Source organism: Sapajus apella, unplaced genomic scaffold (assembly GCF_009761245.1).
Source record: "Sapajus apella isolate SASKATOON/1434 unplaced genomic scaffold, GSC_monkey_1.0 scaffold91, whole genome shotgun sequence".
NCBI classification, from domain to species: Eukaryota; Metazoa; Chordata; class Mammalia; order Primates; family Cebidae; genus Sapajus; species Sapajus apella.
Genome location: NW_022437031.1, coordinates 1,358,701 through 1,378,590, shown reverse-complemented (window position 1 = coordinate 1,378,590; position 19,890 = coordinate 1,358,701). Strand labels below are relative to the sequence as shown.

Below are 19,890 nucleotides of genomic sequence, written 5' to 3'. Positions count from 1 at the left end.
GTTTGTTACAAACTGCTGTCATCTCTCAAATATACCAAGCTTACTTCTACCTCAAGGCCTCTGCTCTTGTGGTTTCTTCAGCCTAAAACACTATTCCCCTTAGCCTGATGGCTCACTCTCATTTCATTCGGGTCTCTGCTCCAGTATCACATGGCAGAGATATTTTTCCTGATATCTCAAATAATAACCCTCATCATTCTGGCCTCTTACTCCACTTCATTTTTAGAGTACTTGCCAGCACCCAGCATGTTGAATATTTGTTTCTTGTCTGTCTTTTTTCACTAGAATGTGAACTGTTTAAGGGATTCATGAAGAAAGAGTCCTTGTCTGACTTGTTTTCCCCTGTATCTTAGTTCCTGAACACGCCTGGTATCCAGTGGGTGCCCACTAAAGATGTGTTGGACAAAATAATCACTCACTAGCCCAAGGTCAGCAAAGTAATATCTTGGAGATTATGTGCAGCAAAGAAGGGCTTTTCCTTCTCCCTAGAAAGGAGAAGAGGCAGTGGGCAGAAGATGAGGAAGAGGCAGGCAAGTACAGTGGAGGGAAAGTCAGTGGCTGTCTCTGTGATGTGGTTTTACAGGTGCCAGGAGAGTTCCTTGCCCCTAAATTTCTTTCCTAGATGCCTGAAATTCTACTTTCAGTGATTCATTACTTTTCAAGGAGTTACCAATGGATTTTCACAGAAGATAAGCCTGGCTATAAGCCTTCTGGCCTGCAAGAGACTTCTCTGAATCTGAAGGCAACTCTTTATGAGGATCAGAGGAATAATTTGAGAAGAGTATCCTAGACACATGGGTCTTGGGAGTGCTACAGAGCATGCCGATGCAAGAAAGGGGTGAGATCTTTCTGTTTTTGCTGAGAGGTGTTCTAGCCTCTTGCTTCTCAAATTTTGGTCCTCAGATCAGCAACATTAGCATCATCTGGTAACTTGTTGGAAATGAAGAATCTGAGGTCCCACTCCAGACCAGAATCAGAACCTGTATTTTAGAAAGATCTACATATTATTTACCATACATTCAAGTGTGAGAGGCTAGAGTTGTTTGTAGTTATAGTTTTTTTACTTACATTGTTATACAGTAGTCCATTGTCTGAATATAACACAGCTTATATATACAGAAGCTAGAAACTTCTAGAGTACCAAACATGCCTATGGGCAGGCAGTATGCATAACGCAGTCAGACTTTCAAAGTATACTTTTCTTTTATATAGCAATAGTAAGTTTTTCACATCTGAGGGATCACCAACACAATAACCTGTTGGGAGAATATCAATTTCTGGTTTCTGATTATACAAATGTAGTAAGCACAGCAAAAGAAAGGTTTTCCTGAGTCTCAGTTGCTTTCTCTCTAGCTAACTAACACTTCCCTGTCCCCAGGTGGACTGTCATTGCTCTTCAGTCATTTGCTTGGGTTTTCTCCATCTCAGGTCCCTTCCAACAACAAGGGCAGGCACTATCTTATCCCTTGATACATGGTAGTGGCCTACCATGAGCAAGAACAGCAAGAACAGACTTCTACTTCACTTTTGAAACTTCTCAAATGACTCAAGGTCCTTGTTTCTCAACCCTAGCTCAGATTTAGACTTAAAGATGGAGAAAAGGACAGTTGTTGAACCCCAAGAAGACCAGGTAATTTAAAGCTTTAAAGAACAGAAGCTTTGGACGGTGCTTGGCACAACGCCTATTTACTTCCTATTTCTCTCCCTATGAGAGGCTTAAGTTCCTAGGTTTCCCCCACCTTTGATGCTTTCTGGGATGATTCATAGATTCATGGCACAGGAAGTTATCCCCCCTCCCTTTTCTTCCTCTCAATCCCTCTATGGTGATGTGGTCTGTTGGTGCCAGCCTTATAGATTGGCAGGATAACAGTATCTAAAGCATACGATTCACATAACCCAAAGAATGATAGGTAAACGTGTATCTAATTTGCTTGCACACCAAAGAGAGCCATTGTCTATGTTTTGAGGGTTAAAACATTGCAAGGCTGCTGCTGCACTGAATGCTTTTGTCAGGAGAGTGACAGCAGAAAAGAATTGTAAGAAGAGTTGAAGTGTAGAATTAAGCCTATTAAGGAAAGGAAGAAGATGGAGAAGTGGGCAGAAAAACAAGACAGATAATCTAAAGAAGCAAGGCAGGAACATTTAGGTTGACACTTATGCTTTTGTGCTGTGCTTTTGAAATTTGATTTTGAGAAAGGAAGATGTCTCATGAAGAAGGAATGTGTTCTGACTGATAATGCAGAGAAGGAATAGCAGTTCTCAGGTCTGGTTATATGTTTGAAATAGTGGCTTCCCAAAACCTAGGTCTAGATATTTGGATAATGTTCCCTAGAACTTTTTTTCTTTAAGTAAAGAATCTTAAACTGCTTCAAGGTTATTTGGGCTGTCTGGGCTCAGGCCAGGGAGGTACGTCAGGCTGTACAAGGTGTTGATTAATGAGGCTTGGTGAAGGAGCCTTGGTTTCTAATTAGCAACAAATGTTCAAAGAATGAAAAACAACATTGGTGAAATGCTATCTGATTCTTAAGCCCTAGTTCTCAAACTCCAGTGTGCCTCAGAATCACTCAGCATGATTGTTAAATATGTAGATGCCTCGGTTCCAACTCCCAGAGGTTCAGTTTCTTGTGGTTCTGACTGAGGTGGTCCAGACCGAACTTTTAGAAACATTGTTTATAAGGAAATATACTGGCCAAATGAAAACTGTTTTAATAAGCAATGATTTTTCTCCTCTCCAGGCATCAGTGTACCTATCAATATTTACTATTTTAGGTTGCCCACATCAGATGTTTCCCATGGTGTTTAGATGTTTATGTGCAAATTAGTCAGTGAGTGTCCTATGAAGGAGAAAGTGGGAGCATGAAAGATAAGAAAAATGTCTGGCCCCACATGTGAAAGAGGTCCTAAATAAGCCAGAAGTGTGGTCAGATAGGTAAGGTGGAGATTGAAGGAGATGACACTGTATAGCTTCAAAACTGAAAATTCAGAGAGATGTGGCTTTCAGCTTAAGGAAAGCTGATATGGGAAAGAAGGAGCACCCTGTTGGGTCTGTGTGCCTCCAATGTGTAGAAGGGAAAGTGAGAGGAAACAAGTATTTATTGAATACTCTATATAAGTATCTGAAAGCTACAGGTTAACAAGTTTAAGCTCCACAAAAAGACAGCATTTCTAATGATGCCACAAGGGTAATGAGGTACCTGTCACTGGAAGTGTGCAACTCAATGTTATCTTTTCTATATGTGGATGTCACAGGGAAGATGTAAACATTAGGTAGTGATGCTAGCAATAGTGACTGAGGAGTGAGGGGAGGAGAGGGTTGGACCAGATGGCTTTTAAGGTCCTTTGGCAAAACACAAAGAGTAAACACAGTTAGTCTTTGACATGCTTGCTTCACTATTATGTGGCCTTTCAACCCCAGACTCCTTATGCTGCCTGCCCAAACTGTCAGAAGATACACTGAGGCTTCTGAGACCTGAGCAACCCTTTCACTCTCCAGAGAGATTGGCATTTTAAAAGCAGAGCAGCAGCAGAAGTAATGTGAAACTTAATGGTAGCATTTCGGGGATCAGACATTTGGAGACGTCCTGAACCATAAATGCAGGGGTTATTGTTCACATTATCCCTTCATATACGGTTGTTCCTAGTCATAAAAAGCCCCTGTATAGAGCCTGGGAACCTGTAGGCTTAACTACCTGTTGGTATTACCTTGCCCTAGGCTTTGAGAAAAATCCAGAAAATTCCAGTTAGTTACCAGCAGCTGGTCCCCAACTCTAGGTTTTCTGTCACGTAAAAGGATGCACAATTTTAGAACGTAATTGTTTCGTGTGTGTTGGGTGGGGGAAAAGAACACAAATAACAAGAAAATATCATAGATGTTAAAGCTGTAAAACTGGCTTGAAATTTAAGCAAAGAGGCTGAAGAACTGAAGCACCTCCATCTGAGGATTGCCTGACCCCTTGATTCTGTGTAAATAGCTGACAGAGGGACATGTGAGGGAAGACAGCCTTGTGGGGTATTAGAAGGTATACTGGGTTGGGAGCAGCCCTGCTACTAAAGACCTTGAGCAAATTTATTTCTTTCTCTGGTCCTCAGTGCTACTCTCTGTAAGGTGAGAGGTTCGACTCACAAGACAGCAAGAGGAGTTGGGCCAGAGCCTGATGCCCATTGGTCAGGTAAGATGTAACACTCCCATTAATCTTACCTCCAATCCTTGAATGCCCACACAGTAGAGCTTGAAGGGCTCCAAGAGGCCATTAGAAAGGCAGTAGAGGGTGATATTTAAGAGCACAGCTAGTCTTCTGTAGCAACATTGACTCTTTTACCTAGGAGTTACGTGGCTTTGGGAAAGTCATTTAACCTCTTTGTTTCCATTTATACAAGGAGCACCTCACAGGATTGTTGGGAATATGGAGTGAGACAATGGTTGCCAGTACTCTGCACAGTTTGTGCCAGACTAAGGGCTGAACAAATGCAGTAGTTGTTATGATAATCATTCCACTGCTTCTGGTGTCTTTGACTTTTATCCACATCACATCATGGACAGGAGTTGTGTTGCTTAAGTAGAGAGAAGTTTGCAAATCATGATTGTCACAGCAAGGAGATGCTATTTCCCTATGCTTCCTCTCATCCTGTCATCCTCAGATGAGAGGATGGGTGGGAGAGTGAAACAAGTGAAGTGGTATCTTCTTCCCCTATTGGCTTTGGGCTAGGGCTTGTGGTTTCTTCTGGGCTGGGCACATTCGCAAACCTGGTTTGGAGGATATGAGCCAAGGAGTAGTGAACTGTTTTCCTCCAGCTAGAAAATTGGCCAGGGAACAAAGGAAATAGAGGCTTGGGTGGGGCCAGGCATTCCAGCTGGTAAGCACAAACAATAGGAGGAGAGGCCCCTCACTTGGAATACCTGAGTAGGGAAGAAGAAGAAAAATATATAGATGAGAGCTCCAGTGGCCTCAGGGCCCTACCTGCCCTGTTTAGGGCACATTCTAGTGTTAGCCAAGTAGGTTCTGTACTAATTTCTCCCATCAAGTCTCCTATATGTGTTAGAAAGTAGTGCTTCTTGGTGGGTCAGTGAACTATGATAATGGAGAATATGCATGTATGCATTCATTACATACCGGGAAGCAGTGTAATGGAATGGTTAAGAGTAGGACTGAAGCCAGATTGCTTGGGTTTGAATCCTTTCTCCAAAACTTACCAGCTGTGTTCATCTAGTTCTCTGAGCATCAGTTTCCACGTCTTCAAAATGCAGGTAGTAGTATATACCTTATAGGCTTGCTGCCAGTATTAAGTAAGTTTATAGATGAAAAGCAGTCAAAACAGTACCTGTAATACAGTGACCATTCTACAAGGGATTATTATTGCCTTTAAATCAACAATTAAGTCATCGATGTTGACTCTGTGCCGTGCTGGGTACAGAACATAGAAATGATGTATAAGATGTAGTACCTGCTCTGAAGGACCTCATATGTAGAGGTGTACTGCAAATAACCTAGAATGATGAGGCGGGGGACCTGGGTTTGATACCTTGCTCTTCTACCCAGAACTGTAGAATATAGTAGGTTGAAGTTGAGGTCATCTGGTCTAACATTATTTATTTCTTGCCATCTGATACATAAATTCCCTACTGCCTGCCATACAACTGTTGTACCAGAGCGAGCATAGAAAGTCAACACCACGTGCACGTGAATGTTCATTGCAGCACTGTTTACAATAGCAAAGACCTGGAACCAACCCAAATGCCCATCGACGATAGACTGGATAGGGAAAATGTGGCACATATACACCATGGAATATTATGCAGCCATCAAAAACGATGAGTTTGGGTCCTTTGTAGGGACATGGATGAACCTGGAAACCATCATTCTCAGCAAACAGTGACAGAAGAGCAGAAGATCAAACACCACATGTTCTCACTCATAGGCGGGTGTTGAACAATGAGAACACATGGACACAGGGAGGGGAGCACTACACACTGGGGTCAATTGGGGGGAAATGGGGAGGGACGGTGGGGGGGTGGGGAGCTGGGGAGAGATAGCAAGGGGAGAAATGCCAGATGTAGGTGATGGGGAGGAAGGCAGCAAATCACACTGCCACATGTGTACCTATGCAACAATTTTGCATGTTCTTCACATGTACCTCCAAACCTAAAATGCAATAAAATAAATAAATGGAAAAAAAAAAAAAGAAAGTCAACACCAGAACAAAAGTATGCCAAATTGCAGGGTCTTTATTGCTGGTGTCCACGGAGGACTCATGTCTCTCCAACCTGTGGCACTGAAAAGAGAGTGTCAAGATCTTTTATGCCCGTAATCCACCTCCTGGGCAGGGGTGGGGGCGAGGGGCTTCGGACATTCCGAGGGCCAGGGGACTTTGGACTTTCCGATTGTTACTTAAGTTGTTCACAGAAGTAAAGATAAGTGTTAGTTTACACATTGCCTGGGTAGGGTGGAAATTATAGACCTTAGTTACTTATTACAAGTCGCAGGAGCCAAGATGGCATGGGTTTGGACTGCTTGCCTGTCACATCAGGGTTACAGAGAGCAGTTTCAACAGAAAGCTGAGGTATGGTTGAGGTATGCAGTTTTACGAGGTATTTACCATGTCACACAAGGATATTCAGATTCTGATTGGATGCCTTCAGAACAAGATCAGTCTCTGTCCAGGTAAGCCATGAAACATTATTTAATTACTCTAGGCCTCAGTTTTCTCATCTGTTAAAATAATGGAAAATAATATGGACATCAGAGGATTACTGTGAACATTAAAAGAAAGAATGGTTGGGAATCTGTTAAGCATCTTCAGACTTCAGCACCCTGTTCAATAGGGTCAGGAAATGTCATTTCAGGGTACATGTGGGATTGGTAGCCTTTCAAAAGGAACAGGAGAAGATTCTGCCCCCACTTCTTGTGATGCTTACATACAGGAGAGTGGGTGGCTATGAACCAATGACCAGGAGCTGGGAAGAAGTAGAATTTGCATTTCTTTGGGGGAAGGAAATTTTCTCAGGCATGATTGGCTGGGGTCAGAGTGGAGAGAGGTGAGGCTATGCTGTCACCTTCCACTTCTCACAAAGATATACCTTTACTGACTGCTAGGCTATGGCAAAGGGAGATATGGCAACTGGAACTGCTCTATAGGACACTTATAATAGGCTCATGTACTAGGTCTCATACACTCCCAGGTTGCCAACTTCTTGACTGACACATAAATTCCTGCCTAGGCCCAGAGGTATGCTGCCACACTGAGCAATTAAATGTCTGTGGCAATAGTTGTAGCAGCAGCAAGACTAGACCAGGCTTCCCTCTTTGGCTTAGATATGTGTGAGAATACACTTGTTTAGGAAACTTCTCAAATTCTTGAATGCCAAGGCTGAGAGGACTTCTTCAAGGTTATTTAGTCCATTCCCCTGCCTCTATGCAGGACTGCATCTAATCCCTCTCAGACAAATCTATCTTGTTTTTAAAGTTCTGCAGAGAGAAATATTATGCAGCATACTCTACCTGCCTGTTGCACTGCTTAATGACTCATAGATGGGAAGTTCTTCCTCTTGTTTCATCCTGCCTGATATTACAATCTTTGTATCATGTCCTTCTCTCAGAGCCCACAGCATGTAATACACTTTTTCAGGAATGGGGCTAGTGCTTATTTTCCTTTGTACAGAGTCCTGCACAAATGAGAATCAAATCTGTTCAATTTTCCCCAAGAACAGATCTGGGCTTACAAAGTTATAGGGAGGTCAATAATGATTCTACAGAATAAGGAACTTGTGAAAGGATTAGCAGTGACCAGAAAAGGAACCCCTAAGAGACACGAGTTCCTTGTTTGTAAAAGAACTAAAGCAAAGCATGTGTAGGACACTACAGTGGTGATCCTTGTGTGGTGGGGTTTACTAGAGGATCCTTATGTCCTTTTTGCCCTTGGTTTCCTGCAAAATTTCTTCCCTTCTCTCCCTCTCCCCCTAACTCTGTGAGCTCTGTGCCTCCAACTCCCAGAGGTCACCTCAGGCCCCTGTCAGGGCAGAAGGGGAGCAGCTATCTGTGATCAGCAGATTGAAACCAGCCCTGGGAAAAGAGCTTTAGCTTGACAGTCTCCAAAGCCCACGCTTCCTTCATGTGCTCAGAATAGCAATGGTCAAAACAGCCCACAATTGTGAATTTCTTGCAAGTTTGTGAATTGTTCTTTAAAGATCATTATACAGTTTTATTATTATTGTTACTTGATCTGCACAAATGAAGCTTGGAGGTGCTTAGAGAAGGTATAATTTTGACCATTTTTCAGATAAGGTAAATGAAGCTCAACAGGATTGGATATTACCCTAGAGCTAGCATTTTCCAGCAAGAGATTCTGATCCCAAATGTAGTGCTTTTTTTCTAACACATCTCACCCATTTCTCCTACTATAAACAAAAGTGCTGATCAACTTTGTGCTGTTCCAAAGAACTATATCAGGACCAGAGAACAGAAATTATAGAAAGACAGATGTTAAGTTAGAAACAAAACAAAAAATTTTAGCCCAGAGCCTTGGCCAAAGAGGGCTGCTTCGAGAATGAGTGAGATCCCCATTGCCAGGGAGTAGAAACTGGAAGATTTCTTGCTGGGAATGTTACAGAAAGAATCCAAACCTCCAAACCTAAAAGGGAGCTGAGGAATAGATTGTTTCTGAGGCTGCCATTGACAGGCCTTCCAAGTCACCCAGCTCTTTCTGTAAGCAGTATTTTTAGAGCAGTGCTGACCCTGCAATACCTGCTCAGCATCCCACCTCAACCTCCCAGAGATAGGGGCTAAATCCCTTTTTGTTTTCCTGACCACTCTCCAGCTAGTTAACTTCTTTACAAATGAATGTCTGGTGCCTTTTCCTCTAGGCTGAAACATCTGTTTCCTCTCAGTCTCTCTTCTAAGAGCAATACCCTGGGCTATACAAGGCACTTCTCTGGCTTATTTTTGTTTCTTTTCCTCCTGCCTATCCTCCTTGAGACTTTGCCTGTGGAATGGGGCTGGTGTAAACTTCTATTCCCATCTCCTCCTGCTGCTTTCTCTTTTCTCCCTTTACCAGGGTGCTTCCTCCCAACTTCCAGCCCCAGCCCCCTCTACCCCATCCCCAAACTAGCCTGGAGCTCCACAACATGGCCTCAAGGTTGACCAAATAGTAATTTACTCTTCAGCAAATTTCTGTTTTCCCCCACCTCTCCAAGCTGGCTTTCAGTATGCTCCGGTACTCAAATTTTAAATAGGGAAACTGAGGTCCCAAGGGTCTGGAATGAGCCAGTTCTTCTAAGACAGGGGTTAGCAAGCTTTTTGTTTCTGTAAATGGCCATATTGTAAATATTGTAAGCCTTGTGTGTCATTTGCAGTCTCTGTTACATATTCTTTTTTAACACAACACTTTTTAAAAATCATTTTTCACAGATAGACCTTTCAAAACCAGGCCCCTGGCTGGACTTAGCTCAAGCTTAGCAATTTGTCAATACCTACTCAACAAGATTCTCTCGATCCATTGTTTAACAACATCACTGTCAAATTCTCCTAGGCCAGGTGCAGTAGCTCATACCTGTAGTCTCAGTACTTTGAGAGACCAAGGTAGGAGGATTGCTGGAGCCCAGGAGTTTGAAGATGCAGTGAACTGTAGAGTGTGACTTTATCTCTAAAAAAATAAAATACAAATAAAAGTAAAAATGAGAGACAAAGTAAGAATAAAATTCTTCTCAGCATCTAACTTTTGTCTCTCACTCTTGGTAAAAATTTTCTGTAAAAGTTTTTTGTTGTTGTTTCTTAAAATGCTCACCCCCTGCTGCTCTTGTCCATTTCCTAGAATTTCTTACTGGCCTCCTTTCCCCCTCTCCCTAACAGAAGTACACCTTAATTCCTGTCTCACTTTTGCCTCTCTTCTCCATCCCTGTTTTAGTCAGTTTTCTGTTGCTTATAACAGAATACCTGAGACTGAAATTTATTTCTCACAGTTCTGGAGGTTGGGAAATCCAAGGTCAAGGGAGCACATCTGGCAGAGCCCACATGACTCAATCACTGTTAAAGGCCCCATGTCTTGATACTGCCACATTGGGGATTATGTTTCAACATGAGTTTTGGAAGAGACATTTAATCCATAGCAACACCTGAAACCATTTCCAAGGAAACCAAACCGTAAGGGATTAGGAGGTGAAAATGGATAGTTAAACTTTGGAGCCCCACAGTGTTTTCTCAAACTATTTCCCTAGTTTTATTTGGCTTGAATCTGTGGGTGTTAGTGAGCGTTTTCTATACACCTCAGGTCCCCTTGCTGTTAGTTCTCCCAGGATATTTCCATGCCTTTCTTGTCCTTCAGGCTGCAGGAATTTAACTCCTATCCCACACTCTCTCTTTTCCCAGTTGATTCCTTGGCACCCAAATTGTCAGAAAAGCATGACGTCATTTCCTCTGCATAACCTATCATTTGTCTTTTGAAATAAGAATATACACCCTACTGATGTTTTGTGGGGAGGCTATTCAAAAGTAAGAAAACTCGTGCATCAAATGCCTACTATGTGCTAAATACTGTGCTGGACACTGCTCTATTTATCAACATATAGAATAATCAACAAAAAAACTGTATTATCTTTATTTTCTACATGATGAAACTGAGACTCAGAGAAGTAGAAAGACTTAGAGTCACATAGCTGGCAAATGATAAAGCTGGAGATTTCTCCCTACAATTAGGTTGACCCATATGAGATTCTGTTTTTGTGGGTCAATAGTGATCAAATATTGGCATGTTCATATGTTTCCACCTAACAGAATGGTGATGAGGCCAAGAATGTTTTTTTGTTTTCTTCACTCTTCTGGCTCCATAACCTTGACCAATGCTTGATCTAAAGTAGGGTCTCAATACATGTCTGTTGAATTAATTAATGAAAATACGCCTGCATTCAAAGTCCACAACTTTTCCCCTATGGTAATGTTCCCCAAACTTCAGCCATTTTCGGATATCTTCAAAATTGTACCATATCTACATATCTAGGTACCTTAGAAAATTGTCTGCCAGCTGTTGATAATACCTCAGTGAGATGTGTGCCACCCTTTGGATACTTCTGTCCTTAAGGCTCTCCTTGAAGTAGGGAGAAATGAATGAGTTAATAAATGTAGCAAAACAGAGGTACCAGAATTATTTAAAAATCTAGGATAAAAACAATCCTAGGAGCAAACAGCAAGCAAAGACATATCTATTCATAAAAATATGAAAATTCAGTAAAAGAGGTGACTGGATCAGACTTTGGTATGGTATGTGTACCAAGACCACTCTCTTTCTTCTCTCACTCATTTAAGAGAAGCAGATACTCCACTCCATACTCCTACAGCGCAAAACAGAGGGTTCCCTCTCCCTTCAGCTTCCACAGGACTTTTTTCTGAAGAGGAGTAGTATGCCAGCATTTCTTATCATACCACCAGCTACCTGTTGCTGAGGCAAATGGAGAAAACCTCATGCTGCCCTCTCCCACCAAGTACTAATCTCTTAGAGTGAAGGAGTCACTCAGACAGAGGCTTGCTGGTATCCCCAAACCCATCTCCAGAACCCTGGTTCAGAGATTGTGACATGCCATAAACAGAGAATTCTTAATCTTTTCCCAAAGGAACTGATGTCATTAGCAAGGAAGCATGGAGAAGTTCAAAACTGAGGACACATTGAAAAACAGTTTAGGTTGTGGCAAAAATCATTTGGAAGAGATTCAAGATATATGCTCAACTTAAGCCAGCCAGTTTATGGAGGAGAACTGAAGAGTAAGAGAGCTGGGAGGAGTCCCATTGTGTCAGAACAAATATCAAACAATGATCTTAGAAGTTATTCCTTTAAAAGATCCCCAATTTTACTAGATTCTTTTTAGAATAATTTAAGCCTCAAGACATTGTTGGAAACAACTCACCAATCAGTTGTCTGTTAAATATGTGATAAATGTTTGCGATATGATGTAAAGCAATTAAGCAACACAACTACATAAAGAATAGTCCAAAGAAGAAATTAAAGGAGAAATCAGGAAATATTTCAAGATGAATAAAAATGAAGACAGAGGAAATCAATGAAACCAAAAGCTGTTATTTATTTATTTATTTTTTATTTTCATAGGTTATTGGGGAACAAGTGGTGTTTGGTTACATTAGTAAGTCCTTTGGTGGTGATTTGTGAGATTTTAGTGCACCCATCACCTAAGCAGTATACATTGCACCCAGTTTGTGGTCTTTTATCCCTCAACCTTTTCTACCTTTCCTCCTGAGTTCTCAAAGTTCATTATGTCTTTCTTATGCCTTTGCATCTGCATAACTTAGCTTTTCACATATGAGTAAGAACATAAGATGTTTGCTTTTTCATTCGTGAGTTACTTCACTTAGAATAATGGTCTCCAATCTCATCCAGGTTGCTGCAAATGCCATTAATTCATTGCTTTATTTTGCAGAGTAGCACTCCAATATGATGGAGTACTACATAATACATATCACAGTTTATATATATTATATATATGTCACAGTTTATATATATTTTATATATAATACATATATCACAGTTTCTTTATCCATTTGTTGATTTATAGACATTTGGGTTGGTTCCACATTTTTGCAATTGCAAATTGTGTTCCTATAAACACGCATGTGCAAGAATCTTTTTCGTATAATGATTTCTTTTTCTCTGGGTAGATACACAGTAGTGGGATTGCTGAATCAAATGGTGGTTTTACCTTCAGCCCTTTAAGCAATATTCACACTGTTTTCCATAGTGGTTGTACTAGTTTACATTCCTACAAGTATTGTAGAAGTGTTCCCTATTCACTGCATCCATGCCAACTTCTATTATGTTTTTATTTTTTGATTATGGACATTCTTGCAGGGGTAAGGTGGTATTGCATTGTGGTTTTGATTTGCCTTTCCCTGATCATTCGTGAGGTTGAGAATTTTTTCATATGTTTGTTGTCCATCTGTATATCCTGTTTTGAGAATTGTCTATGCTCTTTGCCCACTTTTTGATAAGATTGTTTTTCTCTTGCTAATTTGTTTGAGTTCTTTGTAGATTCTGGATATTAGTCCTCTGTCAGATGTATAGATTGTGAATATTTTCTCTCACTCTGTGGGTTTTCTGTTTACTCTGCTGACTGTTCCTTTTGACATGTAGAGGCTTTTTAGTTTAATTAAGTCCCAGCTATTTATCTTTGTTTTTATTGCATTTGCTTTTGGTTCTTGGTCATGAAATCCTTGCCTAAGCCAAAGTCTACAAGGGTTTTTCCAATGTTGTCTTCCAGAGGGTTTTTGGTTTCAGGTCTTAGATTTAACTTCTTGATCAATCTTGAGTTGATTTTTGAATAAGGTGAGATTAAAATGAGGATCCATTTTAATTCTACATGTGGCTTGCCAATTACCACAGCACAATTTGTTGAATAGGGTGTCCTTTCCCCACTTTGTATTTTTGTTCACTTTGTTGAAGATCAATTGGCTATAAGTATTAGAGTTTATTTCTGGGCTCTTTATTCTGTTACATTGTTCTATGTGCCTATTTTTATGCCAGTGTTATGCTGTTTGGGTGACTATGGCCTTATAGTATAGATTGAAATCAGGTAATGTGATGCCTCTAGATTTGCTCCTTTTGCTTAGTCTTGCTGTGGCTTTGTGGGCTCTTTTTTGGTTCTGTATAAATTTTAGAAGTGTTTTTTTGTAGTTGCGTGAAAAATTTTGATGGTATTTCGATGGGAATTGCATTACATTTATAGACTGCTTTTGGCAATGTGGTCATTTTCACCATATTGATTCAACCTATCCATGAGCATGGGATGTGTTTCCATTTGTTTGTGGGATCTATGATTTTTTCAGCAGTATTTTGTAGTTTTCCTTGTAGAGGTCTTTCACTTCCTTGGTTAGTTATATTCCTAAGGTTTTTTTGTTTTGGTTTTTGGTTGTTTTTTTTGCATAGAAGAGCTACTGATTTGTGTATATTGATTTTGTATATGGAAACTTTGATGAATTCTTTTATCAGTTGTAGGAGCTTTCTGGAGGAGTCTTTGCGATTTTCTAGGTAAACAATTATATCATCAGCAAACAGCAACAGTTTGATTTCCAATTTACCCATTCTGATGCGCTTTATTTCTTTCTCTTGTCTGATTGCTCTGACTAGGACTTCCAGTACTATGTTGAAGAGGGATGATGAGAGTGGGTATCTTTGTATTGTTCGAGATCTCAGAGGAAATGCTTTCAACTTTTCCTTATTCAGTATTATGTTGGCTGTGAGTTTGTCACAGATGGCTTTTAGTAAATTGAGGTCTGTCCCTTTATGTCGATTTGACTGAGAGTTTTAACTATAAATGGATGGCAGATTTTGCAGGATGTTTTTTTCTGCATCTATTCAGATGATCATGTAATTTTTGTTTTTGATTCTGTTCATGTGGTGTATTACACTTACTGACTTGTGTATGTTAAACTATCTCTGCATCCTTGATATGAAACCCAGTTGATCATGGTGGATTTGTTTTTTTGATATGTTGTTTGATTCAATTAGAAAGTATTGTGTTAAGAATCGTAGCATCTATATTCATCAGGGCTATTAGTCTGTAGTTTTCTTTTCTTTCTTTCTTTTTTTTTTTTTTTTTTTTTTTTTTTTTTTTTTTTTTTTTTTTTTTTGCTATGCCTTTTCCCGGTTTGGGTGATACTGGCTTAATAGAATGATTTAGGGAGGGGTCCCTCTTTCTCTATCTTGTAGAATAGTGTCAATAGGATTGGTACCAATTGTTCTTTGTATGTCTGGTAGAATTTTGCTGCAAATCCCTCTGGTCCTGGAGTTTGTTTTTGTTTTTGTTTTTGTAATTTTTAAATTATCATTTCAATATCACTGCTTGTTATTGGCTTATTTAGAGCATCTAATTCTTCCTGATTTAAGCTAGGAAGGTTGTATCCTTCCAGAATTCTATCCATTTCTTCTAGGTTTTGTAGTTTATGTGCATAAAGGTGTTCCTAGTAGCCTCAAATGATATTTTGTATTTCTGTGGTGTCAGTTGTAATATCTTCTGTTTCATTTCTAATTGAGCTTATTTGGATTTTCTTTCTTCTTTTCTTGGTTAATCTTGCTAATGGTCTAACAATTTTATTTATCTTTTCAAAGAACGAGATTTTTGTTTCATTTATCTTTTGTATTTTTCTTTTGCTTTAATTTCATTTAGTTCTGCCTTGATCTTGGCTATTTCCTTTCTTCTGCTGGGTTTGGGTTTGTTTTATTCTTGTTTCTCTAGTTCCTTGAGGTGTAACCTTAGACAGCCTGTGCTCTTTCAGACTTTTTGATGTAGGCATTTAGGGCTATAAACTTTCCTCTTAGCACCATTTTTGCTGTATCACAGAGGTTTTAATAGGTTGTGCCACTATTGTAATTCAGTTTGAAGAATTTTTAATTTCCATCTGGATTGCATGGTTTTGAAGGTTCCTTTTTCGGTTAATTTCCAGTTTTATTTCATTGTGGTCAGAGAGAGTGTTTGATATAATTTCAATTTTCTTGAATGTATTGAAACTCGTTTTGTGGCCTATCATATGGTCTATCTTGGAGAAATTTCCGTTCACTGTTGAATAGAATGTATATTCCATTGTTGTTGGATGAAATGTTCTGTATATATTGGTTAAGTGAATTTGTTTCAGGGTATAGTTTAAGTTTATTGTTTCTTTGTTAACTTTCTGTCTTGATGACCTGTCTAGTGTTGTCACTGGTGTATTGAAGTCCCCCACTACTATTGTGTTGCTGTCTATCTAATTTCTTAGGTCTATTAGTAATTGTTTTATAAATTTGGTAGTTTCAGTGTTAGGAGCATATACATTTAGGGCATCTTCCTCTTGGACAAATCCCTTGATCATTATATAATGTCCCTTCTTGTCTTTTTTTAACTGCTGTTGCTTCAAAGTTTCTTTTGTCTGGTATAAGAATAGCTATCCCTGCTAATTTTGGATCCCATTTGCATAGAAATTCTTTTTCCATCCCTTTACCTTAAGTTTATGTTAGTCCTTATGTATTAGGTGTGTCTCTTTAAGGAAGCATATAGTTGGTTGGTAAATTCTTATCCATTCTGCAATTCTGTATCTTTTAAGTGGAACATTTAGGCCATTTACATTCAATGTTAATACTGAGATGTGAGGTACTATTACATTTATTGTGCTATTTGTTGCCTGTATATCTTGTGTTTTTTTTTAATTGTGTTTTTGTTGTGTAGGTCTTATGACATTTATGCTTTAAAGATGTTCTCTTTTGATGTGTTTCCAGGATTCATTTCAAGATTTAGAACTCTTTTTAGCAGTTCTTATAGTGCTGACTTGGTAGTGGTGAATTCTCTCAGCATTTGTTTGTCTAAAAATGGCTTTATCTTTTCTACACTAATGAAGCTTAGTTTTGATGGGTACAAAATTTTTGACTGATAATTGTTTTGTTTGAAGAGGCTGAAGATAGGGCCTCTATTTCTTCTAGCTTGTAGGGTTTGTATGGAGAAATCTGCTGATAATCTGTAAGGTTTTCCTTTATAGGTTACCTGGTATTTTTGCCTCACAGCTCTTAGGATTCTTTTCTTCATCCTAACTTTAGATAACCCGATAACACTGTGCCTAGGTGATGATTTTCTTGTGATAAATTTCCCAGGTGTTCTTTGAGCTTCTTGAATGTCTAGTTCTCTAGCAAGGCCAGGGAAGTTTTTGTAGATTATTCCCCAAAATACATTTGTTAGACTTTTAGATTTCTCTTCTTTCTCAGGAATGCAGATTATCCTTAAGTTTGGTTGTTTAACATAATCCCAGACTTCATATTTCCTTATTCTTTTTTCTCTGTCTTTGCTGGATTGTGTTAATTCAAAAACCTTGTCTTTGAGCTCTGAAGTCCTTTCTTCTGCTTGTTTGATTCTATTGCTGAGACTTTCTAGCACATTTGCATTTCTATAACTGCATTCATTGTTTCCTGAAGTTTTGATTGTTTATTATTCATGCTTTTTCATTGCATATTTCTCCCTTCATTTCTTGTATCATTTTTAAAAATTTCTTTACGTTGGGCTTTGCCTTTCTCTGGTGCCTCCCTGATTATTTTAATAACTAAACTTCTAAATTATTTTTAAGGTAGATTAGGCATTTCTTCTTGATTTGGATCCATTGCTGGAGAGCTAATGTGATTTTTTGGGGGGTGTTAAAGAACCTTGTTTTGTCATATTACCATAGTTGGTTTTCTGGTTCCTTCTCATTTGAGTAGACTCTGTCAGATGAAAGCTCTAGGGATCAAGGCTGTTGTTCAGTTACTTTTGTCCCATGGGGTGTTTCCTTGATGTAGTACTCTCCCTCTTTACCTAGGGATGCGGCTAGGAATCACTACAGCTCCTGTGTGTTAAGCTGTGGTCATTTTTATCTTTCTTCTGGATCTAGCCAAATGGCAAGTCCAGCAAGCTCCAGGCTGGAACTGGGGTTCTCTGTACAGAGTCCTGTGATGTGAACCATCTGCGTTTCTCTCAGCTGTGGATACTGGTACCTGCTTTGGTGGAGGTGGCAGGGGGGTGCAATGGACTCTGTGAGGGTCCTTAACTTTGGTTGAATAATGCACTAATTTTGTGCTCTTTGGCCTCCTGCTGAGAGGTGGCACTTTCAAGACAGCATCAGCTATGGTAGTATGAGGAGGAACAGGTGGTGCACATGACCTAAACTCCCAAGAGTATATGCCCTTTGTCTTCAATTAGCAGGGTGGGTAAGGAAGGACCATTATGTGGGGACAGGGCTAGTTGTGTCTGAGCTCAGACTCTACTTGGCAGGTCTTATTGTGAGTGCTATGGGGGATGTGGTTGAGGTTTCCAGGTCAGTGGAGTTATGTTTCTAGGAGGATTATGGCTTCTTTTGCTGTCATTCAGGTCATCAGGGAAGTGGGGGGAAACTGGCAGTTACTGGCCTCACCTAGTTCCCACACAACCCAAAGGGCTGGTCTCACTCACACTGTGTACCCTTCCCCCAACAGCACCAAGTTTGTTTCTAGGCAGTGGGTAAGCAGGGCTGAGAACTTGCCCCAGGCTACCCACCTCCAAACTGAGAAAATGAGTAGGACTTTCCTTCTTCCCATGGAATCTTCACACCAGATTCACACCTTTCTCTGAGTTCTGGCCAGGAGACTTCTCAGTCGGTTCAAATTGTTAAAAGTTTAGCTGGAGATTTGCTTCTCCCTGTGGCCTTTTCCTAGTACCTTTGGCAGCCCTCCTCAAGGAACCCTGTGAGGTAAGGCAGGAATGGCTTTGTAGTGAACCCAGTGAGCCCACAGGGATTTTCCTGCTGCTTCCTCTACCTTTGTATTTTGCTCAGCTCTCTTAAGTTGACTCAGCTCAGGTAAAATCAGAATCTTCTCTCACAATTTAGACCTTCAGGTTCCCCAGTGGAGGTGTGTGTTCAGGGGTCAATGATCTCCCTTTCCCACTTCCACAATTTGGACACTCACAGTATTTGTGGTGTCTCACAGGGACTGCAGGAGCAATCCATGGCCTTCAAAGAATCTGTGGGTTCTCTTGGATTTCTTAGTGTATTTCTGCAGTTGTTCTGGAGCAAAAGTTCATGATGCCAGCCTGCACACGCTGTTCTGTTCATCTGGGTGGGAGCTGCAATCTAGTCTTGCCTTCTATCCACGATGATCTTCCAAAAGTATGTTTGTTGAAAAGATCTACAAAATTAACAGACATTTAGGTAGATTTACAAAGATAAAAAGACTCAAGTATCTAGAATCAGAAGTAAAACAGAGACATTACTACTGGCCTTGTGGAAATAAAATAATTATAAAGGAATATCATAAACAATTGTAAGCTAACAAATTAGATAACTTAGACAAAATGGACAAATTCCTAGAGAAACTCAAACTACTGGAACTGACTCATGGACAACTAGTCAATATGATTACATTTATCACAAGGGAGGAGATTGAATGAAGAAGCTAAACACTATCCATAAAGAAAAGCCAATATCCAGATGGCTTCAATACTAAATTCTATCAAACTTTTAAAGGAGTATTAATATCAGTCCTTCACAGACTCTTTCCAAAAAAATTAAGAGGAGGTAACACCTCCTAACTTATTTTATGAGGCCAGTATTACCCTGATACAAAAACCAGACAGGGACATCATAAGATAATAAAACTGCAGACTAATATTTATGAATATAGATGCAGTAATCCTCAACAAAGTAATACAAAACTATATATAGCATCATATTAAAATAATTATGCCTCATAACCAAGTAAGATCTGTCTCAGGAATGCACAATCAGCTTAATATCAGAAAATCAATTAATGTAATACATTGTTTCAATAGAACACAAAACAAATTCACATGATCATCTCAATAGATGCAGAAAAGGCATTTGACAAAATCCAGAACATTTTCATGATAAAAAACACTTGAAAAACTAGGAATGGAGTGGAACTTCTTCAACCCTATTTCATATTGCTCAAGTCCTATTTCATAGACATGGCATGAAAAACTCACAACTAACATAATACTTAATGGAGAAAGATGATGCTTTTCCTTTAATATCAGAAAAAAGGCAAGGATGTCCACTCTCACCACTTCTATTGAACATTGTCCTGAAAGTTCCAGTCAGAAAAATTCAGCAAGAGAATAAAATGAAAGTCATCACATTGTAGAAGAAGAAGTAAACCTATGTCTATTCACTGATGCCATGATTTTTAATATAGAAAACCTTAAGGAATTCACTACAGAACTAATAAAGCTAATAAACAAGTTCAGAAAGACTTCGTATACTAATACAATGTATTAGTCAGGGTTCTTCAAAGAGATGGAACCAGTAAGACATATGAGAAGGGATTTATTAGGGGAAATGTATTACATTATTACAGAGGTGGTGTCCTACAATAGGTTGTTTGCAAATGAGCTGGTAACATGGCTCAGTCCAG

At 39.6% G+C, this 19,890-nt stretch overlaps 1 protein-coding gene across 1 annotated transcript in view; it reads left to right on the top strand.

Moving 5' to 3' along the window:
- LOC116535008 overlaps positions 1-19,890 on the top strand; it is a 103,401-nt gene that overhangs the window by 54,410 nt on the left and 29,101 nt on the right. The window lies entirely within an intron of this gene.